Genomic DNA, 22,194 nt, shown 5'->3' on the forward strand with positions numbered 1-22,194 from the left:
TAATAGAAACTGGTATGATCAGTGGTTGACCATCCCTACAAGATATCTAAGATCATGAGACAGGGATGAGCAACCTCATAACCCTCTCCACAATTATTATTGCCTAGCCTGAAACCTCAGAGTTTAAAAATGGTGAAGTGTTTGGAGGAGAATGAAGGGAGACTAAAATCGTATGAAATTATTTGTCTTCAACTAAGATAATTCAAGTACAGTCATGCACTACATAACGTTTCTGTAATGAATCACATATATGACAGTGGTCCAATAAGATTATACTATATTTTTACTGTACCTTTTCTACATTTAGTATGTTTAGATACACAAATACTTCTCATTGTGTTACAATTGCCTAAATTATTCAGTACAATAACATGTTGTAATTTTCTAGCATAGAAGCAATAAGCCATAGCATATAACCTAGATGTGTAGTAGGCTGTACCATCTATGTTTGTGGAAATGCACTTTATGATATTCAAACAATGACAAAATCACCTAATGGTACATTTCTCTAAATGTACCCCCATCGTTGAGTGGTGCATGAATGTACACATTTTATTATGACCAAGAAAATTAGGCTTAAATCCTTTAAAAAATATTTAAAATACGATTATATGTTTAATAAAAAATATATAATATTCTAGAGTATGTATAAGCATAGAAAATATAGTTCATGTATCAAAATGCCATCCATGGGATGATGTAAAATATACACATCAAACCTCCTACTCTATAAACAGAAATTGTACCTTCTTTTACAAGTCCACATAGAACACGCATAAAAATAGACATACATTAACCCACAAAGAAAGTCTCAATAGATTCCTAAAATAAATAGACTCATGTGCAGATGTCATGGGACAAACTTTATCACTTAATTGTCTAAAAAGCCAGGCATAGTAGCTTGCACCTGGAACCCCAGCACTTTGGGAGGCCCAGGAGAGAGGATCACTTTTGAGGTCCAGGTTTTGAGACCAACCTGGGCAACTTAGTGAGATTCCATCTCTAAAAAAATATTTAAATTTTACCAGGTATAGTGGTACACCCATGTAGTCCTATCTACACAGGAGGCTTAGGCGGGAGGATCACTTGAGTACAGGAGTTTGAGACTGCAGCAAGCTATGATTGTGCCATTACACTCCAGCCTAGGTGAGTGAGACCCCATCTCTTAAAAAAAAAAAAAAAAATCCAAGGAGAGTTGGAAGACTTCATAGGTAAAATCATTTTCAAAATTTAAAAGTGTAAGCATAAATGCACCCAGTACAGATGCAAACAGTGAGCTTCCTTGGCAAAGATGAGGGGCAAATTCGCTAATGTTTCTAGAGAACAGAGCCTAAATAAAGAAGTAAAGAGACAGAGCAGACAAGGAGGATGGAAAGGTCCTTCCCTTAGCTTCCATTTGCAAGTTTGGGTTTCATCTTATGGGGAAATTTGTGGGATTTTGAGCAGTAAGTAACTAGCGCAGATCTGCATTTTAGAAAGATTGCCCCAGTTTCTATGTGGAGGCTAAAAGCAGGAGACCTTAGCTTTAATAAAATCATAAAGTAAAGGCATAGAAATGAAAATGAGGGCTAAGTCGGAGAATTATTTACAGCAATGCTGTCCGATAGAACTTCCTGCAATGCTGGGAATGTCCTGTGTCTGCACTGTCTAATAGGATAGCCACTAGCCATATGAAGCTATTGAGCATTCGAGGTGTGTCTAGTACAATGAAGGAACTTAATTTCTAATTTTATTTTATTTTAATTAAGTTAAATAACCATGGGAGTTCACTGAATAGTGTAGCTTTAGAAGATGTGTGTGTGCATTTCTAAAATTTAAAAAATATCTTCACTGAGGTACAGTTGGCATAAATTGCCCACACTTAAAACACACATTTTGAAGTTTTGATGTAGGTATATACCATGAAATCATGACCACAGTCGAGATAGTGAGTATATCCATCACTCCCAAAGGTTTATATAAAATTAATGCACCTGAAAAGCAGATATTGGATAAATATGGAAGGACTCTGAATTTTATCAGCTATTTATTTCTCTGCTTTAAGGATGAAAATGTAGCAATAAAACTTCACAAAACCTTATGCCATTTTTGTTTATTTTTTGCAATTTCAACATTACATAAAGAACCATACAGCTAAAGCAAAAGTTTTAGAATGGGAATGGAAAGTAAGAAATTCAGAAATGGATTCAGGGCACAGAAAAGAATGAAGCAGTTTCTGTACCATGGTTCTTCTTTTGCCTCAAGGGAAGTGCTGTCAACTCTTCCTGAAGAATTTTTCGCATGAAATTTGGGTTACATCCAATAAATTACCATTAAGTTCCATTGTCCTTGAAAATTTCACCGAGATTAAAAATCTTCTGTATGTACTGCTTTTTTGTATTTTGTTTTCAGTTTACACATTTTACCACTTAAAATTGGTGTATCAGTGTATTTCTGTCTGAAACACACATGTGCTAACACGGGTAAGTTAACTATTTTCAGTATTTCTGAGAAATAGACAACAATTTGGCAGAAATTTAATGGAGAAGAATTTTCTCTCTCACCCCTGCGCCCCCCTCCACCCAACACACACACAACCTTTTTTTTTAAGAAACAGGGTCTCCCTTTGTGGCCCAGGCTGGAGTGCAGTGGCACCATCACGACTCGCTGCAGCCTTGAAGTCCTGGGACCCAGCGATCCTCCCACCTCAGCCTCTGCAGTAGCTGGGACTACAGGTGCACACCACCACATCTGGCTAATTTGTTTTCATTTTTTGCAGAAACGGGGTCTTCCTATGTTGCCCAGGCTGGTCATGAAATTCTGGGCTCAAGTGTTCCTCCCACCTCAGCCTTCCAGAGCACTGCAATCACAGGTGGGCACCACCATGCCTAGTCTATTTTCACCTTTTCTTTTCCTTTTTTCTTTTCTTTTCTTTCTTGATGGAGTCTTGCTCTTGTCGCCCAGACTGGAGTGCAGTGGCGCGATCTCAGATCACTGCAACCTCCACCTCCAGGGTTCAAGCGATTCTCCTTTCTCAGCCTCCCAAGCAGCTGGGATTACAGGCATGTGCCACCACACCCAGTTAGCTTTGCATTCTTAGTCAAGACAGGGTTTCACCATGTGGGCCAGACTGGTCTCAAACTCCTGACCTCAAGTGATTCATCCGCCTTGGCCTTCCAAAGTGCTGGGATTACAGGCCTGAGCCACTGTGCCCAGTCCCATTTTCACCCTTGTAAATGAAGAATTTAAAAACAAATTTAAACACATGTAGACTTTAAGCTGAGCTTCTCTTTTTGTCTGAGGCTGTCAGGCTCCCTGGACCTGGGTGCAGTTTCCTGGGCGCAGGCTCCACATGGCACCTGCCACAAACTGGGTGTGCTCCTGGGCATTCTGCCCTCTCCCGAAGGGTTTTTAGAGCAAATTCTTATAATTCTAGGAAAAATTAGTCATGTTGACTTAGGAACTCTCTGTACCTCTTCTCTTAGTGATAAAGCTAAGAAAATTCCTTTTATTCAAAAATCTATTTGTGATAAATCCAAGCGCTCTACTTAACACGGGTCATTTTCCCTCACATCATAACCTCTGCCCTGTGTAAAGCAACAGCACTCCGTCCCCCCATCCATCCATTCATCCATCCATCCGTTTGTCCATCCATCCATCCATCCATCCAATCCATTCATCCATTCATCCATCCAGCCATCCATCCATCCATCCATTTATTTCATTCACTAAAGTATTCTGTGTGCCAGGCACTTTTCTCAGAACTGGAGATACAACAGTGAACAATAAGAACAAAAGTCCTACTCTCATTCCTACATGCAGCCTCGCTAGTGGACATGTGTAAGGCAGAACATTAACACAACAACAATAAATATGTAGCAGGTCATATAAAGATAAGTACTACAGCGAAAATAAAATTGAATAAAGGTGATAACAATTGCCAGAGGAATGAGAGAAGTTATTTTATCAAGAAAGTCACTGATAAGGTGATATTTGATTATATTTTTGCAGCTAATGGAATCCGCAATGTGAATACTTAAGGAAAAGGCCCTGAGGCAAGGTTTTTTTTTGCAGGGGTGGGGTGTATTTCGGACTGGCTGGGGCTGAGCAAGCTAGAAGTCAGGGATGGAGCAGGGAGTCAGACCATAAGAGGCATGGGAAGTATTATTATAAGGACTTTGGTTTTTACCCTAACAGACATAAAAAGTTATTGAATAACATAAAAAGTTATTCAAATAGAGTTGTGATGTTATCCAGCATGTTATTTGTTGTTTTTTTACAGACTTGGTTTCTCTCTGTCGCCTAGGCTGGGGTGCAGTGATGTGATCATAGCTCACTGCAGCCCCCAAGTCCTCAGCTTAAGTCATCCTCTCGCCTTGGTTTCTCAAAGTGTTGGGATTACAGGTGTGAGCCACCGCACCCAGCTAGCATGTTTTTTAATGGATCAGCCTGAGACTACTGTGGTGAGAATTGACATGATGTTGTAAGCAGAATAATGTCTATGTCTTCATCCCTGGAACCTCTGAATGTGTTATATCTCATGGCAAAGGAGAGTTAAGATTGCAGATGGAATTAAGGTTGCTAATCAGATTTGGGGAGATAGGGAGATTATCCTGTATTATCCTGCTGGACCCAATGTAACCACCAGCACTCTTATAAATGAAAGAGGGAGACAGAAAAGAAAAATTAGGAAAATATAAATAATCCATTAACGTAATAAACACAAGCACAAGGAAGAGGTGTTGAGTGAACATCTGAATGAACAAAGATTAAATTACATAATTCTGGGGCAGTTTTTATTATTCACATGGCTCTAGGGAAGAAGGATACTATTTAATCATAAAATTGCTCAGATTTTACTGTAAAGTAAGTTTCAGTTCTCTATATCTTCATACAGTTGCACTTTGTAAAATGATACAGCTTTATCTGAAAAAAAAAGAAGAAAAAGTAGTCCTAATATAATACAGAAATATTTTCCAGATCAAATCTTACTTTCACACTCATGGAGTAAAAATGTTTCACTGAGTTGAAACATATTAAAACATGCTCATTATTTTATATGCCTAGGAAAATTTTGAATTCTTCATATTACTTTTCCCAGGCTTCCAGATGGGTTCTAAGAAAAGCTCTAGTGAGATTATATTTCGTCTGTATGGTTAAAAGAAGGAGTATTGGCAGTCTCCTCATTTAGTGGTGGTTTTCAGTCCAAATTCCAGATTAAGGAGGTTTAAGTTTCTGCAATTACAGTTTTTAAAATCACAGCAATGGATCTTCACAGGTTTACCTCCATTACAAACTGTATCACTAAAATGATGAGAGAAAATAGTATCTTTTAAAATTCTTTTGTAGATCCGTTCTCTGGGTGTTATGGAGATCTCTCATCTTAACTCTAACACCTTTACGATATCCAAGGAGAAAATCAGGTGCATGGATGGCAGGTCAACTTCGGGTATTCCTCTCTTATTAATCACTATTTTCATGGGGCCATAGAACTTCCTGTGGTTAATGGTTGACACCTTCTGGTGGCCTGCAGGACAGGTGGCAAACTCAGATATATTAAGACTCAAAGGGGGTCTTGAGAGGTCATTGAAATCAATTTCTCTGCCTTCAGGCAGAACCACTGGGGAAATATGAGATACTATCATAGTTTTAAAAGACTTTCAAGAAAGTATATTCCAGGACATAAGAACAATAACTCCAGAAAGAAAAAAAAAAAAAAACCCTCAGTGTCTAGTAACCCTCAGTGTCAACACTTATTTTCACTGTGGAGCTATTTTAAATGAATAAGCCTGGAAAATAGATACATGGCACAACTGATCTCTCGATGTCAACACATCAGTCAATTGCATATGACTCCCTAGAAAGTATATGTAACTCACAACTGCACCTTACAAAAGAAGAGTTCAAAGTCCCCATCATTTCTAAAGGGATTCTAAGCCAGAGTTACTTCCATTCTTTTCAGAATAAAACAGTGATTTCAGGAAGATGAAACCACCTGTCACATTTCTGTTTACCAGAACCAGTCAAGATTTGGGCTTTTCAAACTGCTTTGCCATTTTGTTTCTTCTCCTCGTTGAAATTTACTTTTCATAGGAAACATGAAGGTGAACATGTACTTTAAGGACTTAAAAGGAAATACACTCTTTAAATGTTAACGATGTCTATAATTATTTAGCACCTGCTTAAATAAAGACAGGAATTGCTCCAGAGTGTTACTTATTTTCATTGATCATAGGATCGTAGAGAAGAAGGCAGAATTCTGTTGGGGGGAAAAATAACACCCCAAGAGAATGACAAGGGGAAACTGCTGAAAAACTATGATAGTTACAAATCAAAACCTTCCCAGGCAACTGCCATATCTCTGGTTTTCCTTGATCACATCAAATCTCAATTCATATAACAAATTACATCACGCTGTGGAGTTTGATGCTCTAACAGCTGTACCATAGAGCCAGGTGATGTCTATGATTACAAATACTTTCTCACACAACTTTTACTTTCTGAGGCTATTATAATAATAGCCTCACGTGTTTGCTTGCTTACTTAATTTTTTAATATCACTGTTACTAATCCTTACCCAAACTTTTCATCGGAAGCATGAAGTCCCTTTCAATAGGATCAAACACATCAGGCCATCTATCCATCTCATCATTTTACTTGAATGGTTCTCTCTGGGAGCCGTCCTTCCTTTTGCTCCATGTGCCCAGGCTGCGGCCTGCTCCATGGGTGACATCCTGAGACTTGCTGTCTCCATCCACCTGGAAACTCCCTTTTCTTCTCTCCCAAGTTTGAGCCATTGTTTTGGGGACTCCGTGTCTTCCTCTTTCTTGGTTTATTCTTTATTTACATAAGAAAAACCTCAGAGCTGGGCGTGGTGGTTCACAGCTATAATCCGAACAGCTTAGAAGGCCAGAGGCAGGAGGAACGCTTGATGCCAGGAGTTTGAGACCCACCTAGGCAACAAAATGAGATCCTACCTCTACAAGTAAAAAATTAGCCAGGGTGGTGGCACGCACCTGTAGTCCCAGCTACCTGGGAGACTGAGCTGGGAGGATTGCTTGAGCCCAGGAGCTGGTGGTTTCAGTGAGCTATGATGACACCACTGCACACTGACCTATGCAACAGCACAAATCGCTGTCTCAATAAAAGAAAGGAATAGAGAAAGAGAAGGAAGGAAGGAAGGAAGGAAGGAAGGAAGGAAGGAAGGAAGGAAGGAAGGAAGGAAGGAAGGAAGGAAGGAAGGAGGGAGGGAGGGAGAGAGGGAGGTGCCTCCAAAGATTTTCTAAGAGAGAATACATGGGAAGTTGGGGGTTTTTTTGTTTTCTTTTTGTTTTTTGGTTTTTTTTTTTGTTTTTTTTTTTGGTTTCTTTACTTGTTACATGTCTGGATGTGTCTTTATTCTATCTTCATGGTCCATGAATAAGGACACAATTCCAGGTTAGAAATAATTTCCACTCATATTTAAAACTGTGCTTCACTGTTTTTGAGCTTCTTGAGTTGATTCTGAGAAGCCTAATACTTATTATAATCCCCATTTCTTTATCTGCTGTTCTCTTTATGTTTCTGTCTGTCTCTGTCTCTCTCTCTCTCTCTCAAAACTTTTTGACTTGTCTCTTTATCCCCAGTGTTATTAAATTTCACAATGTGCCCTGGTGTGAGTCTTTTAAATTCAATGGACTGAGCATTGTTAGGCCTTTACAATCTGAAAATATATGTCAGCCAGTTCTCAGAAGTTTTCTTACATTATTTCTATAATATTTTTTCCACTTCCTCTGCTCTCCTCCTACTCTTTCTCTCATTCTGTCTTTCTCTGCATCCTCTCCCCTTGCTCTCTGAAAAGCCATTAGATACTAAAACTCCTATGCTAATTGACATGATTTGGCTCTGTCCCCACCCAAGTATCATCTTGAACTGCAGCTTTCCATAATCCCCACGTGTTGTGGAAGGGACCCAGTGGGAGGTAATCGAATTATGGGGGCAGGCGTTTCCCATGCTGTTCTTGGGATAGTGAATAAGTCTCACTAGAATTGATGGTTTTATAAAAGGGCAGTTTCCCTTCACACGCTCTCTTGTCTGCTGCCACGTAAGATGTGACTTTGCTCCTCATTCACCTTCTGCCATAATTGTGATGCCTCCCCAGACATGTGGAACTGTGAGTCCATTAAGCCACTTTCCTTTGTAAATTACCCAGTCTCAGGTATGTCTTTATTAGCAGTGTGAGAACAGACTAATAACACTCATCTTTTACAGTTTCAGTACTACACTCACTCTTCTTCTGCTGTGCCTGAAGGCTAAATGGCCCTGGTTCATTATCTCCAAGAATAAATTCTTGTCTCTGACTGAGGTCATGGAAGTTCTCTGTAGAGTGAATTTAACTCCTACTTAAAAGGACTTTTAACCAGACATACAACTTGCCAATAAACATGAAAAGATGCTGAACATCACTAAGCATCAGAGAAATGCAAATTAAAACCACAGTGAGATACCACCTCACACCAGTCAGAATGCCTAGAATTATAATGTCAAAAAAAAAAAAAATGGATGTTGGCAAGGATGTGGAGAAAAGGGAACTCTTATACATTGTTGGTGGGAATGTAAATTCATTCAACCCCTATGGAAAACAGTATAGAGATTTCTCAAAGAACTAAAAATAGAACTACCATTCAATCCAGCAATCCCACCAGTGGGTATCTATGCAAATGAAAAGGAATCATTATATCAAAAAGACACCTGTACTTCTATGTTTATTGCAACACTATTTGCAAGAGCAAGGTCATAAAATCAACATAGGTGTCCATCAGCAGTTGATTGGGTAAAGGAAATGTAGCATTTATACACCATGGAATACTATGCAGCTGTAGAAAAAGAATAAATAATGTCCTTTGCAGCAACTCAGATGGAGCTGGAGGCCATTATCGTAAGTGAATTTGGGAGTGGTAATCTCTACCCTCAGAGGGGCAGTGGGGTCAGTCATTGAACTCTTATTCTAAAAAATAAAAACATGAAATAAAGTTAAAATTAAGGATGCTTTATGGAATTTCAGGGTTTTGATGATGTGTAAAGCTAATGGCAACAAAGCAAAATTTACTCCTTTAAGGAGAGGAAAGCCTGAAAATATTTTTTAAATAAGTAAATATCAAGTTAGAAAGGTTTGGAAAATGGTTGTTAAAATTATAATAAAGCTCTCTACTTTTCTTTTATCTTTTTCTGTTTTTGGATATTGGTCAACTAAATTAAGTGTGTAACAAAAATTCAGGTAGGGACTTAATTTGCCCCTACTGGTAACTCATTTGCAGGAGTGCTCCTGGTTCATTAAGAGTGGGTGCTAAAGAAGACTTTTTCAGACCAGAAGGGGAGAAAAGGGCTGCCCAGCATCCATGGGTAAGATAAGGATGTCCCAGGTGGGGAAGATGTTGAAAACATCCTAAGGTGTTTTTACCTTAACACCTTTTGATAAGAGAATCGAAAGAATTTTATTCTCTTTTGATAAGAAAATCAAAAGATGTAAGCTATTGGGGATATTCATGTGGGGTCAGAAAGAGTCACATGCCTTTCCTTCATCTTCTAGTACAAAAGACCTCTGATTACTCTGAGGATGACACTGTCACCCACTCAGGGTCGAACTGAGAAAGCCTTGTCCATGAGTTGTGACATAACTATGCTTCATCTTCAGAAGCTGTTGTGGTGGCTACAGCCAAACAGCAAGCACAGAGGAGAAACAGGTGGGGACAAAGACACAAACAGAGGTAGCTATAAAAGCAACATCCACTGAATGAGGCCAAAAAGCACCAAATGCAACAAAAACCAACAAGCAGCAGGCAAATGATTACCAAGGAGAATGAGGTGCCATTTCATCAGAAGGAAGGAGAAAGGATCGGGGAGTCAGCACCCCAGTAACTGTACTGGGTGGGTATTTAGATGCAAACCCCAGAGCATGATCAATAGTCTCATTAGCTGTTTACAATGCTAAAGTCACTAGGAGAAATAAAACTTGAATATCTATTTATTTAATGGCATTTGTTAAGCTCCTCATCAAATGATGTGCCCAGTATTTTGCTAGATTCTGAGTATGAAACAGTGAGAGAAAAAAATGTGCTTCCTGTCCTCCTTGAGCTTACAGTGTTGGGTCTAAATATTGCTTATAAACAGTACTGTTGGTTTTGTTGTAGTGGAGAACCCAAACACTTCTGCAGTTTTAAGACTTATCCAATTGTGTAATGGGCCACACACCACACACAAGAGAACACTCAGAGGCCTGTATGGCAGATTTCACCTCCAACCTAAAGATTCACTGGCTTAACTTTGAGTACAGTCACTTGAATTACTTACCGTTACTTGACTTAGCTACTTGAATAGCTACTAAATAGGAACTGGTTTAAATAGTTATGACCTTGTGTAAACTGAAAATAGAAATTCATTAATACTCCCAATCTAATTGCATTTGGAAAATACTTGCAGAATCATGGAGTTGGAAAGTCATTACCTACTCGAAGAGACAATCCAGTCTCCTGCTTCTCTGTTTATTCATTTATGTTGCAAATACTGAGTGCCTACCGCATACCAGCATTGTAAGTACTAATTCCTCACTCTAATGATACTTAAATTTCAGTGTTAAAGACAGACATAGGAAAATAAGAAAAAGTGAATAAATAATTTTCCAGTCATGTTAAGTGCATGAAGAAAAAAAATAAGAAGGCAGAGTAGTGGTTAGGGAAAGATAGGAAGGAAGGGGAAAAAGGAAAAAAAATGCGGGATGGAGGAAGAGAAAGATGGGGCGGGCACTCTCTTATCCAGAGAGGGTCAGGAAGGCCTTCTCTTTGAGCAGATACCTGTGCATAATGAGGGTCTGAGCCATGCAAAGATCAGGGAGAAGGGCTTTCCAGGCAGAGAGAATAGGAGTGCAGGCCTGAAGCTAGACCAGGGCAGCCAAAGCAGAGGGAGGAAAAAATTGTGGGAAAAGTTGTAGTCAGGGGCTAGATCTGCACAGACCACCCTGAGACATTTTCATTTCTCTCTCTCTCTCTCTCTGTCTCTCTCTGTGTGTGTGAGTGTGTGTGCGTGTGTGTGTGTGTGTGTACTTCTTTTTAAATGATGAGAAACTGTTAGAGTGACAGGACTTCTTTTCAGCTGCCAAGCTTTTGGTGTGTGCACTTTTCCTTAACACTTCTTCCAGATTAGGTTCTCCTTAAATTCTGTATGTGGCTGGGAGTGTGGTTATTAGGCCTTCCAATGAGAGCACAAAAAATTGAAACTTCCAATGGGAGCACAATTGTTTACAATGATGGTGTGTCTAGGATGAGAATGAGAGAGCCCATTCTATCCCCATCATTGTGAGCATGGAAAATCAGGGGTGACCGCCAGAGAGTAGTTTTCATGTATATTCATATTAGCAGGACTTCCTCCATGACCCTCCATCTCAATGAAGAGAGAACTTATTTTCATGTCCACATTGTGGATATACCAGTTCTTTCTCATCCGACATGTAGACATGTAACTGGGAGTGTTGCAACAGGCCAGGTCAATAGAATGGAATAACAACAGTGTCTTAGTCAACTCAGGCTGCTGTAATAAAGTGCCATAGGCTGAGTGGTTAACGAACAACAGAAACATTTCTTACAGTTCTGGAGGCTGAAAGTCCAAGATCAAGCTGCTAGCATGGTCAGGTTCTGGTGAGGGTCCTCTTCTGAGTGGCGGACTATGGACTTCTTGCTGTGTCTTCACATGGTAGAAAGACAGTTAGCTAGCTCTCTGGCCTTTTCTTATAAGGGCACTTTTTTTTTTAAATTATACTTTAAGTTCTAGGGCACATGTGCACAACGTGCAGGTTTGTTACACATGTATACAAGTGCCATGTTGGTGTGCTGCACCCGTTAACTCATCAGTTACATTAGGTATATCTCTTAATGCTATCCCACCCCCCTCCTCCCACCCCACGACAGGCCCCAGTGTGTGATGTTCCCCTTCCTGTGTCCAAGGGTTCTCATTGTTCAATTCCCACCTATGAGTGAGAACATGCGATGTGGTGGGTTTTTGTCCTTGCGATAGTTTGCTGAGAATGATGGTTTCCAGCTTCATCCACGTCCCTACAAAGGACATGAACTCATCCTTTTTTATGGCTGCATAGTATTCCATAGTGTATATGTGCCAAATTTTCTTAATCCAGTCTATCATTGATGGACATTTGGGTTGGTTCCAAGTCTTTGCCATTGTGAATAGTGCTGCAATAAACATACGTGTGCATGTGTCTTTATAGCAGCATGATTTATAATCCTTTGGGTATATACCCAGTAATGGGATGGCTGGGTCAAATGGTATTTCTAGTTTCAGATCCTTGAGGAATTGCCACACTGTCTTCCACAATGGTCGAACTAGTTTACAGTCCCACCAACAGTGCACCACCCTCATGACCTAATCACCTTCTAATGGCTCCATCTTCAAATACCGTCACACTGGGATTAGGCTTTCAACATAAAATTTTGAGGAGACACAAACGTTCAGTCCATTGCAAATAGCTGCTATCATAGAGCTCCTATCAAGTGCCATTTGCTGTGTACTTAAATACATCATCTCTAATTTTCAAAACCATCTCCTAAAATATCACTTTTTTTTTTATAGGAGAGGAACCTGAAGCTTAGATAGATTATGGAACTCACTCGAGATCCTACAAGAAGTGGCAATGCCAGGATTTGAGTCCAGAATTGACAAAGCTTTTATTCTTTGCATTCCACCATGCTGCCTCCAAATAGGTCAAATGACTAGAAAAAAAGATTTAGGTTCATAATTGTCACTATACATTTTTCCTACTATGTGAACAATTATGAACAATTCCATATGTGTCCAATTTTATAACAATAAAGCGCAAAAGAACATCTGTATATTTTTGTTGTAGGGTAGCAGCCTTGGAATTTGTATCTTGGTTTATTATATTAGATATTTCTTGAAATAAGCAGACCTTAATTGAAAACTGGAAAATATTTATCATATCTAATATGAGTATTTTTAAATAAATAATTTTACTTAAGGAATTTCCTAGAACCTGAAACTGCTTTACTACATATAATAAATCTTATTTATGCATCAGTGTACCGTGGGAAGTTAAAAAAAAATCTTACTTAAATACGGACATACAGCTAAACTGCAGAGAACAAAGTATTATTTGAGCATTATTTATAAGTACTGGTACTTTTCTGTTGCTATTTTTCTAACAGAATCTGGCTTAGGACTGTCTCATTTTCATTTTCACCTCTCTGTCCTTGGTTTTGTTAATTCCATGTATTTTAACTTTGCACTTCTTGGAGCATAGCTGGCTCTCTCTCTCTCTCTCTCTCTCTCTCTCTCTGTGTGTGTGTGTGTGTGTGTGTGTGTCTTTGTCTGGCTCTCTCTCTCTCTCTCACACACACACACCCCTGTGTGCACACCTTCCACAGAAAAATTAACTCCATGGAAGATTGTTGTGCAGAATAGAATGCATTTTGCCAGACCAACAAATCAGAGACAAGCCAACTATCAGGCTCCAGATCTGGTGTCCCACTAACTCCTTTATGTAGCTCAGTGCTGGAGTAACACACTCCAGGTAAAGATTTGGCCCTGGTGGCTATAGACTATGAACCTGCTACACTAGTCTTCACACACCAATGAGCATTAGATAGCCGGATTAGAGCATTAAATGTTCAAGATGTTCTCATTCAATCTCCATGATAAATAGATAACAAAGTCAAGGTCTTACTAAGGGGTTACTTGATAGTTAGGAGGTGAAATGGGACTAGAATCCAGGTCTTCTTACCTCTAGGAAAATTGTCCTCCTTCAAAACACCATGCTTTCCCCTGAATTTGAGATCACAAAAAAACAAAAAACAAAAAAAACAAAACTATGTCTTCTAGAAAAAAACCTGAATTAGAACACATCTATATGAAGATCCTTGTCCTCTGATAGCAATCACCTGTGATTTCTCGGGATAGAGCTCATTCTTCTTCTCCATCTTCCCAGTCCAGTGATAGTAACTTCTTTCCTTTGAAATGCTGCAATGCCTGTGAGCACTCACCTGTAGGGACTTCAGAATTCAGAACAAATCCTTGCTAAAATGGAAGGGCGGCAGGAAGAACATTGCCTCTTCCTGTGTAGAACTTTTATGGGATTTCTCCCAAGTGTGTAATATGTGTGTGGTTGTATTTTATGAAACTTTCATGAGAGCACTTCATTTCAGTTCTCCTCTGTCTGTTGTGGTAATCCTGCTCCTATTATTTTTCTGTTAACTGAGATTTTATTTTTAAATATTAAATTGTGATTATGAAAAGACGTTCTTTATTCTCAGAGCCACACTCATGTATATGTAACTTCTTCTGACTTATGTGGAAGCAACTCCCACATTGGAGTTTCAGCCTTGGTCCCACAATTTGCAAGCATTAAATGGAAGCCTCATATTGCAATGCAAATGATAGTACCCAGGGATTGGCAGTATAATCACCCAGTTACAAAAAAAGGTAAAGAGGAGAAGAAATTACCATAATGGGCCACAGAAAATACACAAGAGAATGTTCAGAGGCCTACATGGCAGATTTCATCACTATTCTGAAGATATGCTTGCTTTCCTCTGAAAATGTAAGGAAAGATATTGTTGGCTCCACTTTGATGGAACTTGATCTTCAGCTGCTTTTACAATAGTGATGGACTGGGCTGAATTATTCATATCTTCTCATCCAAAGTGTGAAATGGCTAACCAGGATTTGGGATCATTTTAGAAGCTGAACTGCAAAGGATGAGTAGGTTGAAATATGGAAACATGGGGAGTGAGAGAGAACAGCATCTAGCAGGAGGAAGAGGAGCATGCCAAAGTCTCGAGACAGAAAGCCCTGTTTGAAGAGAAGCACAGTCCAGCCAGGCTAGAGCTGGGGTGAGACATTTCTGGCACACAGTGATTTCAACTGAAGTCCAGCTTAGAGCCTGGGCCCTGGACCCCAGTGAATCAGCTCATCTGAGGGGAGCACTCCCTCTGATACTTAAACATACCTGGGTCAGGGTTCTAGAAAGCCTGCTCTAAGGGGAATGAAGGGAGACCTGAACTCTTCAATATTGCTTCTTAGGATCTCTTCAATTAGCAGCAAATTACTATCTTTCCTAGCTTGATACGTAAAAGAATGCCGAACATAGGAGGTTCTTACTGAAATCATTTGGAAACTGACAAGAAAAGAAATGGGACTTCAAGAAATATTTTCCCTAAGATTATGACCTCACCAATGCAAGTGTTGGATGGTGTTATAAACAAATGTTTGAAAGATGACTTTAAAATGAAGATATAAGTAATTACATAGTGAGCCTTACCATTTGCAGCTGAAAAAACAGCTGTTCTATGGGTTCTTGTGACTTTTGAAAATATTTCCAGAGACACAATCACATCTGGACTCCAAAAGTACGGTGCCTTAAACACCACAGAACTGACCGTGATTTGCTCTAGAAAACAGTATTAATTCTACAGGAGGTTCCAGAGATGACAAAGCCCCTGCTGTCAAAATTGCACATGAGGAATTTAAATGGAACTGTTTGATGAAATGTGAGTGATGATATTAAATTCTAAATTAGTATCTTATATTTTATGTTAAGTATGCATGTATAGCTAAATTAATCATTTAAATATAGCTAGGTAGACATTTGACTATCAATTAAATTAGCTCCCCTCAAAAAATGTTGAGATTTATGGAGAGGATCTTCTCATTGGAAAAAAAAAAAAAAAAAAAAAAAAAACCACCACGGGGCTCTACTCTGAATGCCAGGTTCCCTTATATTTTGACATATGCAGTATTTTGAGAGTCAACCCTGCAGGACTTGATAGGTGGGTAGGATGTCGAGTAAGGGAGGAGGATAAGTCAGGTAAGTAGGTGGTGGTATTACCAACTGAACTAGCCAATGGCAGAGACATAGTTTCACAGGTGGGGGTGTGGGCAAAGGGATATTAAAAACTCACTGCTGGCAAGTAGTTGAAAGACAGTATCGGTTTGGCTGCTCTGGTTGGCTCTGCCATCCCAGCCCTTCCCCATGGCTGACCCTGAGGAGTTGCAGGTTTCTTTACCACCCCTGCTGCCTCCCTTTTCTCCCTCATCTTCAGACTTCTCTTCAGCATCTTCCCTGAGCGATCCCATGAATTTGGGCTGGCCAGTTCCAAGCAGGGACAGTAGCCAAATGGTGGATCCATCGGAGGAACAGGAGCTGAAGATTGGAGATGCATTTTCATTAAGTACACTTTTTTGTTTTCAACTTTTATATTAGGTTCAAGGGGTCAATGTTCAGGTTTGTTTGATGAATTGCCTGCTGTGGGGGTTTGGGTCATCCAAACAATTTTGTCACCCAGGTAATCAGCCTAATACCTGAGAGTTGGTTTTTCAGTCCTCACTCTCCTCCCACCCACTTTCACCCTTAAATAGGCCCCGGTACCTATTGCTCTCTTCTTTATGTCCTCGTGTACTCAATGTTTTGTTCCCACTTCTAAGTGAGAACATGTAGTATGTGGTTTCCTGTTTCTGCTTTAATTCACTTAGGATTATAGACTTAGGATAATGGCGGCCAACTGCATCATTGTTGCTGCAAAGACCATGATCTCATTCCTTTTTATGGCTGTGTAGTATTCCATGGTATATATGTACCACATTTTCTTTATCCAGTCCACCACTGATAGGCATCTAGGTCGATTCCATGTCTTTGCTATTGAGAAGAGCACTGTGAACGAAACTTCTTGAAGCCCCATTTGTAGCATCAGCTCAAGTGGAAGAGTTTGCCTTCAGCTTGTCTACAGAAAATGCTCATTTCCTGAAAATGTGGTGGGATCTCTTGAAAGAGGGCTATGGTTCTTCTTCAAAACCTGACAGCTGATTTGGCATGCTTCATTGTTTAATAATAACGGTGCAATAATTCATACTTCCTCATATATGATATTTGCACATGTGTGAAATATATAGGATGATCTCTTTCCAGCAGTTTTATATATACTCAGAATGAATTTTTTCTTGTTTTTCTTGACTTTGGAGAAAGCAGAATTTTGATGCTATTTTTGAAGCTGACCAGTACTTGTTTACCCTTAAATACATTCTGCCCTCTAAGCTTTTATAGAATCCTTTATGAGAGTTAATCAGTAGATAGTTAATATTAATAGTGTCATGGTGCTACGAGTAACAAACTAGGTACACTGTTATTTGTTTTGCAACAAGATTCCAAGCATGCCAGAGTTTGAAGGAGACCTTAATCTTATGGACCAAGGGAGGTAACTTTAAGATTGCCAATGGTACATCCACCTCCATTAGGCTAAGTTCTCTAGAACCCATGACTGTGTCTTATTTACTTCTCTGTCTTCAGCATCTAAAACAGTGTCACATAACACTCACTAAATGTTGAATAAAATAATTGACAAACATAATTAAAAGCTATTTTTTCTTCCCATACTTAGCATGAAGACTATAATTATTTCTCTAGAAAAATGTATAAATCAGAACTTCATTGACTTGAAGGAAAACATTCTCTTTTTTATGGAGACTTGAACTTTGATGGTAGCTTTAAAAAATATACGATAAATAATTTTTACCCTTATATAATTTTTTTAAAGTCTTTACTTCATAAAATAAAAGACTGTCTAGAAGGAATGCTTCTTTTTTTTGTTTTGTTTTTTTGTTTTTTTGTTTTTAGACGGAGCCTTACTCTGTCACCAGGCTGCAGTGCAATGGTATAATCTCGGCTCACTGCAACCTCCACCTCTCGGGTTCAAGCGATTCTCCTGCCTCAGCCTCCCAAGTAGCTGGGACTAGAGATGCATGCCACCATGCCCAGCTAATTTTTGCATTTTTAGTAGAGATGACATTTCACCATGTTGGCTGGGATGATCTTGATCTCTTGACCTGGTGATTCGCCTGCCTCAGCCTCCCCAAGTGCTGGGATTACAGGCATGAGCCACCACACCTGGCCAGGAATGCATATTTGATATGGTTTGGATCTGTGTCCCACCCAAATCTCATGGTCAATTATAACTCCCAATGTTGGAAGTGGGGCCTGGTAGGAGGTGATTGGATCATGGGGGTGGAGTCTTCACAAATGGTTTAGCACCATCCCCCCATGGTACTCCATAATGAGTGAGTTCTCACGAGATCTGGTGGTTTACAAGTGTGTGGCACTTCTCCTATCTCTCTCTTCCTTCTTCTCTGGTCATATGAAGATGCTTGCTTCCCCTTTGCTTTCCACCACAATTGAAAGTTTCCTGAAGCCCCCCCGACCAAAGCCAAGCAGCCTCACACTTCCTGTACAGCCTTCAGATCCATGAGCCAATGAAACCTTTTTTCTTTATAAATTACCCAGTCTCAAATATTTCTTTATAGCAATATGACAACAGGTTAATACAATATTTTTTCCTGTTTAGTTCTATGGTTATCGCTTTTAATATTTTTTATATTTGACATTTTTATATGTTTGATTGCTGTCTTTAAAGTGCCTTATCAAAATCATGACTCTGTGCTATTACTTTTGGAGTTTTGTATGTTGTTTATGTAATAATTCTGAAGAAGTGACTTTGTTTTCAATGCATCAAATTTAAAGGATGTGATTGTTTTTCCATTATCTGACCTTAGTGACAATGTTCTATTTTACTTGTCCTATATCTTATGTTGCTTTTTAGTGGTCTGTGTTATGCATCAACAATTAAGCCAATTAATTCTCTACCAAATATAACTTCTGGATATCTTTGATATAGCATCTTAATTCTTTGTAGATATGGAGATGTGTACAGAACTATATCCTAAAGCCCCACAATGGGGCTATGAAAAAGGACAGATGGATGGGCAAATAGTCTTGTGTAGCATATGAGGTCATAGTTCTTGATTAATTTTTTTAGTTAAAGATCACACACATAGTGTGATTTCTATGTCAAAGGTATGCTTATTTCAAAAAATATTTTTCTTACATGTCCTGAAAATTACAATTTTTTAAACGTGCAAAAATAAATTCTTATTAAAAGTTAAAAGGAAATTTTATTTTAAAAAATTCCCTATTGGCCATGTTGAGTTTGAGATGCCTTTGGGGACACACAGAAGATTTTTGGATATAAAACTGCTTAAGGAAATAAGGAAGTTTATTTTCACTGGAACCACAGAAGGCAAGCAGCAGCAGAAGACTGGAATAAGGGAGAAGTATAGAAACCGTGGGCATGGTCATCCAAGAGAGGTTAGACAACTGTAGGATTTTATGTTTAAGGATGTTGACTAAAGTACCCAGAATCTGTGGCAAACAGTGGAATCACATGGCTTCAGGGTTTCTAATAGTGCCAATCTAAAGGGCTTCACTGATGAATGAGCTGACTGTACTATAGTCAAGACCTCGTGCAGTAAGTGCAGGGCACAAGGTAAGTACTGTGGTCTGTAGATTGAGACAGGGTGAGGCCCGAGGGGGTCACAGGCCCTCTCTGTAGGGAATGAGGCCTGCTCAGGCACTAGGTTTCTCAGCTCTCCAACCTGAAGTCTAAAAAAGAAGTGAATGGCGTGGGCATGCACACATACACACACACAATTTACAGAATAAGTTTAATTATTGTGCACCGCATGTTTGTGTCCCCATAAAATTCATATGTCAAAGCCCTAATCCCCAGTATGATGGTACTAGGAGGTGGGGTCTGTGGGAGTGATTAGGTTAGGATGTGTCAAGAGGGTGGAGCCCCCATGATAATACTAGTGCTCCTGTAAGAGGAAGGAACACCAGAGCCTCCTCTCTCTGCCATGTGAGAACACAGCAGAAGATGCTGAAGGTGGTTATCTGCAAGACAGGAAAGGGGTCCTCACCGCATCTGCTGGCACCTCGACCTTGGGCTCCTCAGCCTCTAGAACTGTGATAAATCAGTTTCTGCTCCTTAAACCACCCAGTCTATGGTATTTTGTTACAGCAGCTTGAGCAGACCAAGATAATCACGCTTCAAAGGATTTGTTTGGCTAGAGGGATTTTCCCTCTGCCTTTTCAGTGCATTGGGCATCTCAATTGCTGAAGAATAAGGCAAGGTACTTGATATTAATGGGAATAAGTGTTGGTTCATGTCCCACAGTCACAGCTTTCCACTTCACCATCTGTGAGAGGACAATGAGATGTGCCCCCACTCCACGCTTTCCCTGTCACCCAGAGTGGAGGGAAAGCCCGTTTCTCATCCTTACTGGCTGGTCTGAGCCATACATGCGCCATGACCCAGTTACGGAACTTGCTTTCCCTGACACTGTTTCTGAAGTCACTGGCCCTCCAGACAGACATAAGCATCTCTTCTTTCTACAAACATCTGTTCTGTTGGGCCTCCAAGTGGTAGGGTGGGTGCTTGGTGGCTGCCTGGCTCAGAAACTGCCCATTATGAGCAACAGATCATCTCGCCTTCCATTAAGTATGTGATTACAGCCAGATGCTGTGGTGATGGGCACACAGCTCCCTATAATAACCATAATTATGATCCTGGTGTTTCTTCAGCTCAACATACTCTGAACTTCTGAAGTCAGAAGAAATTTGGAAGAATTGCTTATTAGAGGCTGCAATCAAATGGAGGAGGAGAACTTTTTTTTTAAGAAGGGTGGAAATTCCCGCCTGACATCTTGGCTTCTGTACAACCTAACCTGACATCCTGTGGTGTGGTTCTGGAGGCCGAATGAACACACACTGGCTCCGCATTCCTGCTGTTATTTCTCTTCTTCCTTGATCTTTGCTCTGTCCCACCGCCATCTCTTCTGGCTTTTTCTCAGTTGCGTCTTCTGACTGGGAGGGAAAAACAAGCACCTGCTGGCCCACCAGCTCACATTCCCCCTATGGTGGCTCACAGAGAGGGTCACCTCGCCTGTCCACTCGGGTGAAGTTCCTGGAATACCCAGGGAGAGGGGGTCGTTGGAAGCTAAAACTGGCTGCTTGCTGTGATGACTAAGAGCCACCTGCGCTTGCCATTCTTGTGGGTCCATCTATTTGTGGAATACGGAGCTGTTTGGGGTATATTTGTGCATGTGCTAAGTCTTTACTTATAGGAGCACATTTAAAAGTGTCGTAAATCCAGTCTTTGAAAAAACATGTAATATTAGTTTGCGAGGGCTGCCATAACAAATTTCCATAACATTGGATGGCTTAAACAATAGAAATTTGTTTCACAGTTCTAGAGGTTAGCAGTCCAAGATCAAGGTGTCAGCAGGGATAGTTTCTTCTGAGGGCTGTGAGGGAAGGGTCTATTCCAGGACTGTCTTCTTGGCTTGTAGATGGCTATTGATATACTTTGGATATTTGTCCCCATTCAAATCTCACACTGAAATGTAATCCCCAGTACTGGAGGTGGGCCTAGTGGGAGCTGTTTGGGTCATGGGGGTGGATCCCTCATGGCTTAGTGCTGTTCTCACCACAGTGAGTAAGGTCTCATGAGATATGGTTGTTTAAAAGCATGTGGCACCTCTCACCCCCTTGCTCCTGCTTTTGCCAAGTGAGATTTCTGCTCCCGTGTCCCCTTCTGCCATGATTGGAAGCTTCCTGAAGCCTCCTCAGAAGCTAAGCAGATGCTAGTGCTATGCTTTCTCTACAGCCTGCAAACCATGAGCCAATTAAACCTCTTTTCTTTATAAATTACCCAGCCTCAGGTATTCCTTCATTGCAATGCAAGAACAGCCTAACACAGCTATCTTCTCCCAGCATATCTTCAGATCTTCATATCACCTTCCCTGTATGCATGTGTCTTTATTTTCACATGACATTCTCTCTCTCTCTCTTTTTTTTTTTTTTTGACAGAGTCTTGCTCTGTCACCAGGCTGGAGTGCGGTGGCGAAATCTCGGCTCACTGCAACCTCCACCTCCTAGGTTCAAGCAATTCTCCTGCCTCAGCCTCCCTAGTAGCTGGGGCTACAGGCACACACCACCATACCCAGCTAATTTTTGTATTTTTATTAGAGGTGGGGTTTCACCATGTTGGCCAGGATGGTCTCAATCTCTTGACCTCATGATCCACCTGCCTCGGCCTCCCAAAGTGCTGGGATTACAGGTGGGAGCCACCGTGCCTGGCCATGGTGTTCTTATAAACACCAGTCATATTCAATCAGGGGCCTACCCTATTCCAGTATGACCTCATCTTAACTAACTCTATCTGCAACACCCCTATTTCCAAATCAGACCATATTCTATGGTGCTGGGGATTGAGACTTCAACATATCCATTTGTTGGGGGGACACAATTCAACCCATAACATATGTCCT

The 22,194-nt window shown here is 40.2% G+C and overlaps 1 pseudogene; it reads left to right on the forward strand.

The window, feature by feature from the left end:
- Positions 1-16,009: 16,009 nt before the first annotated feature.
- On the forward strand, positions 16,010-16,840 carry LOC112622689 (annotated as a pseudogene).
- The last annotated feature ends 5,354 nt before the right edge of the window (positions 16,841-22,194 follow it).

This window comes from Theropithecus gelada, chromosome 4, assembly GCF_003255815.1.
Source record: "Theropithecus gelada isolate Dixy chromosome 4, Tgel_1.0, whole genome shotgun sequence".
NCBI lineage: Eukaryota > Metazoa > Chordata > Mammalia > Primates > Cercopithecidae > Theropithecus > Theropithecus gelada.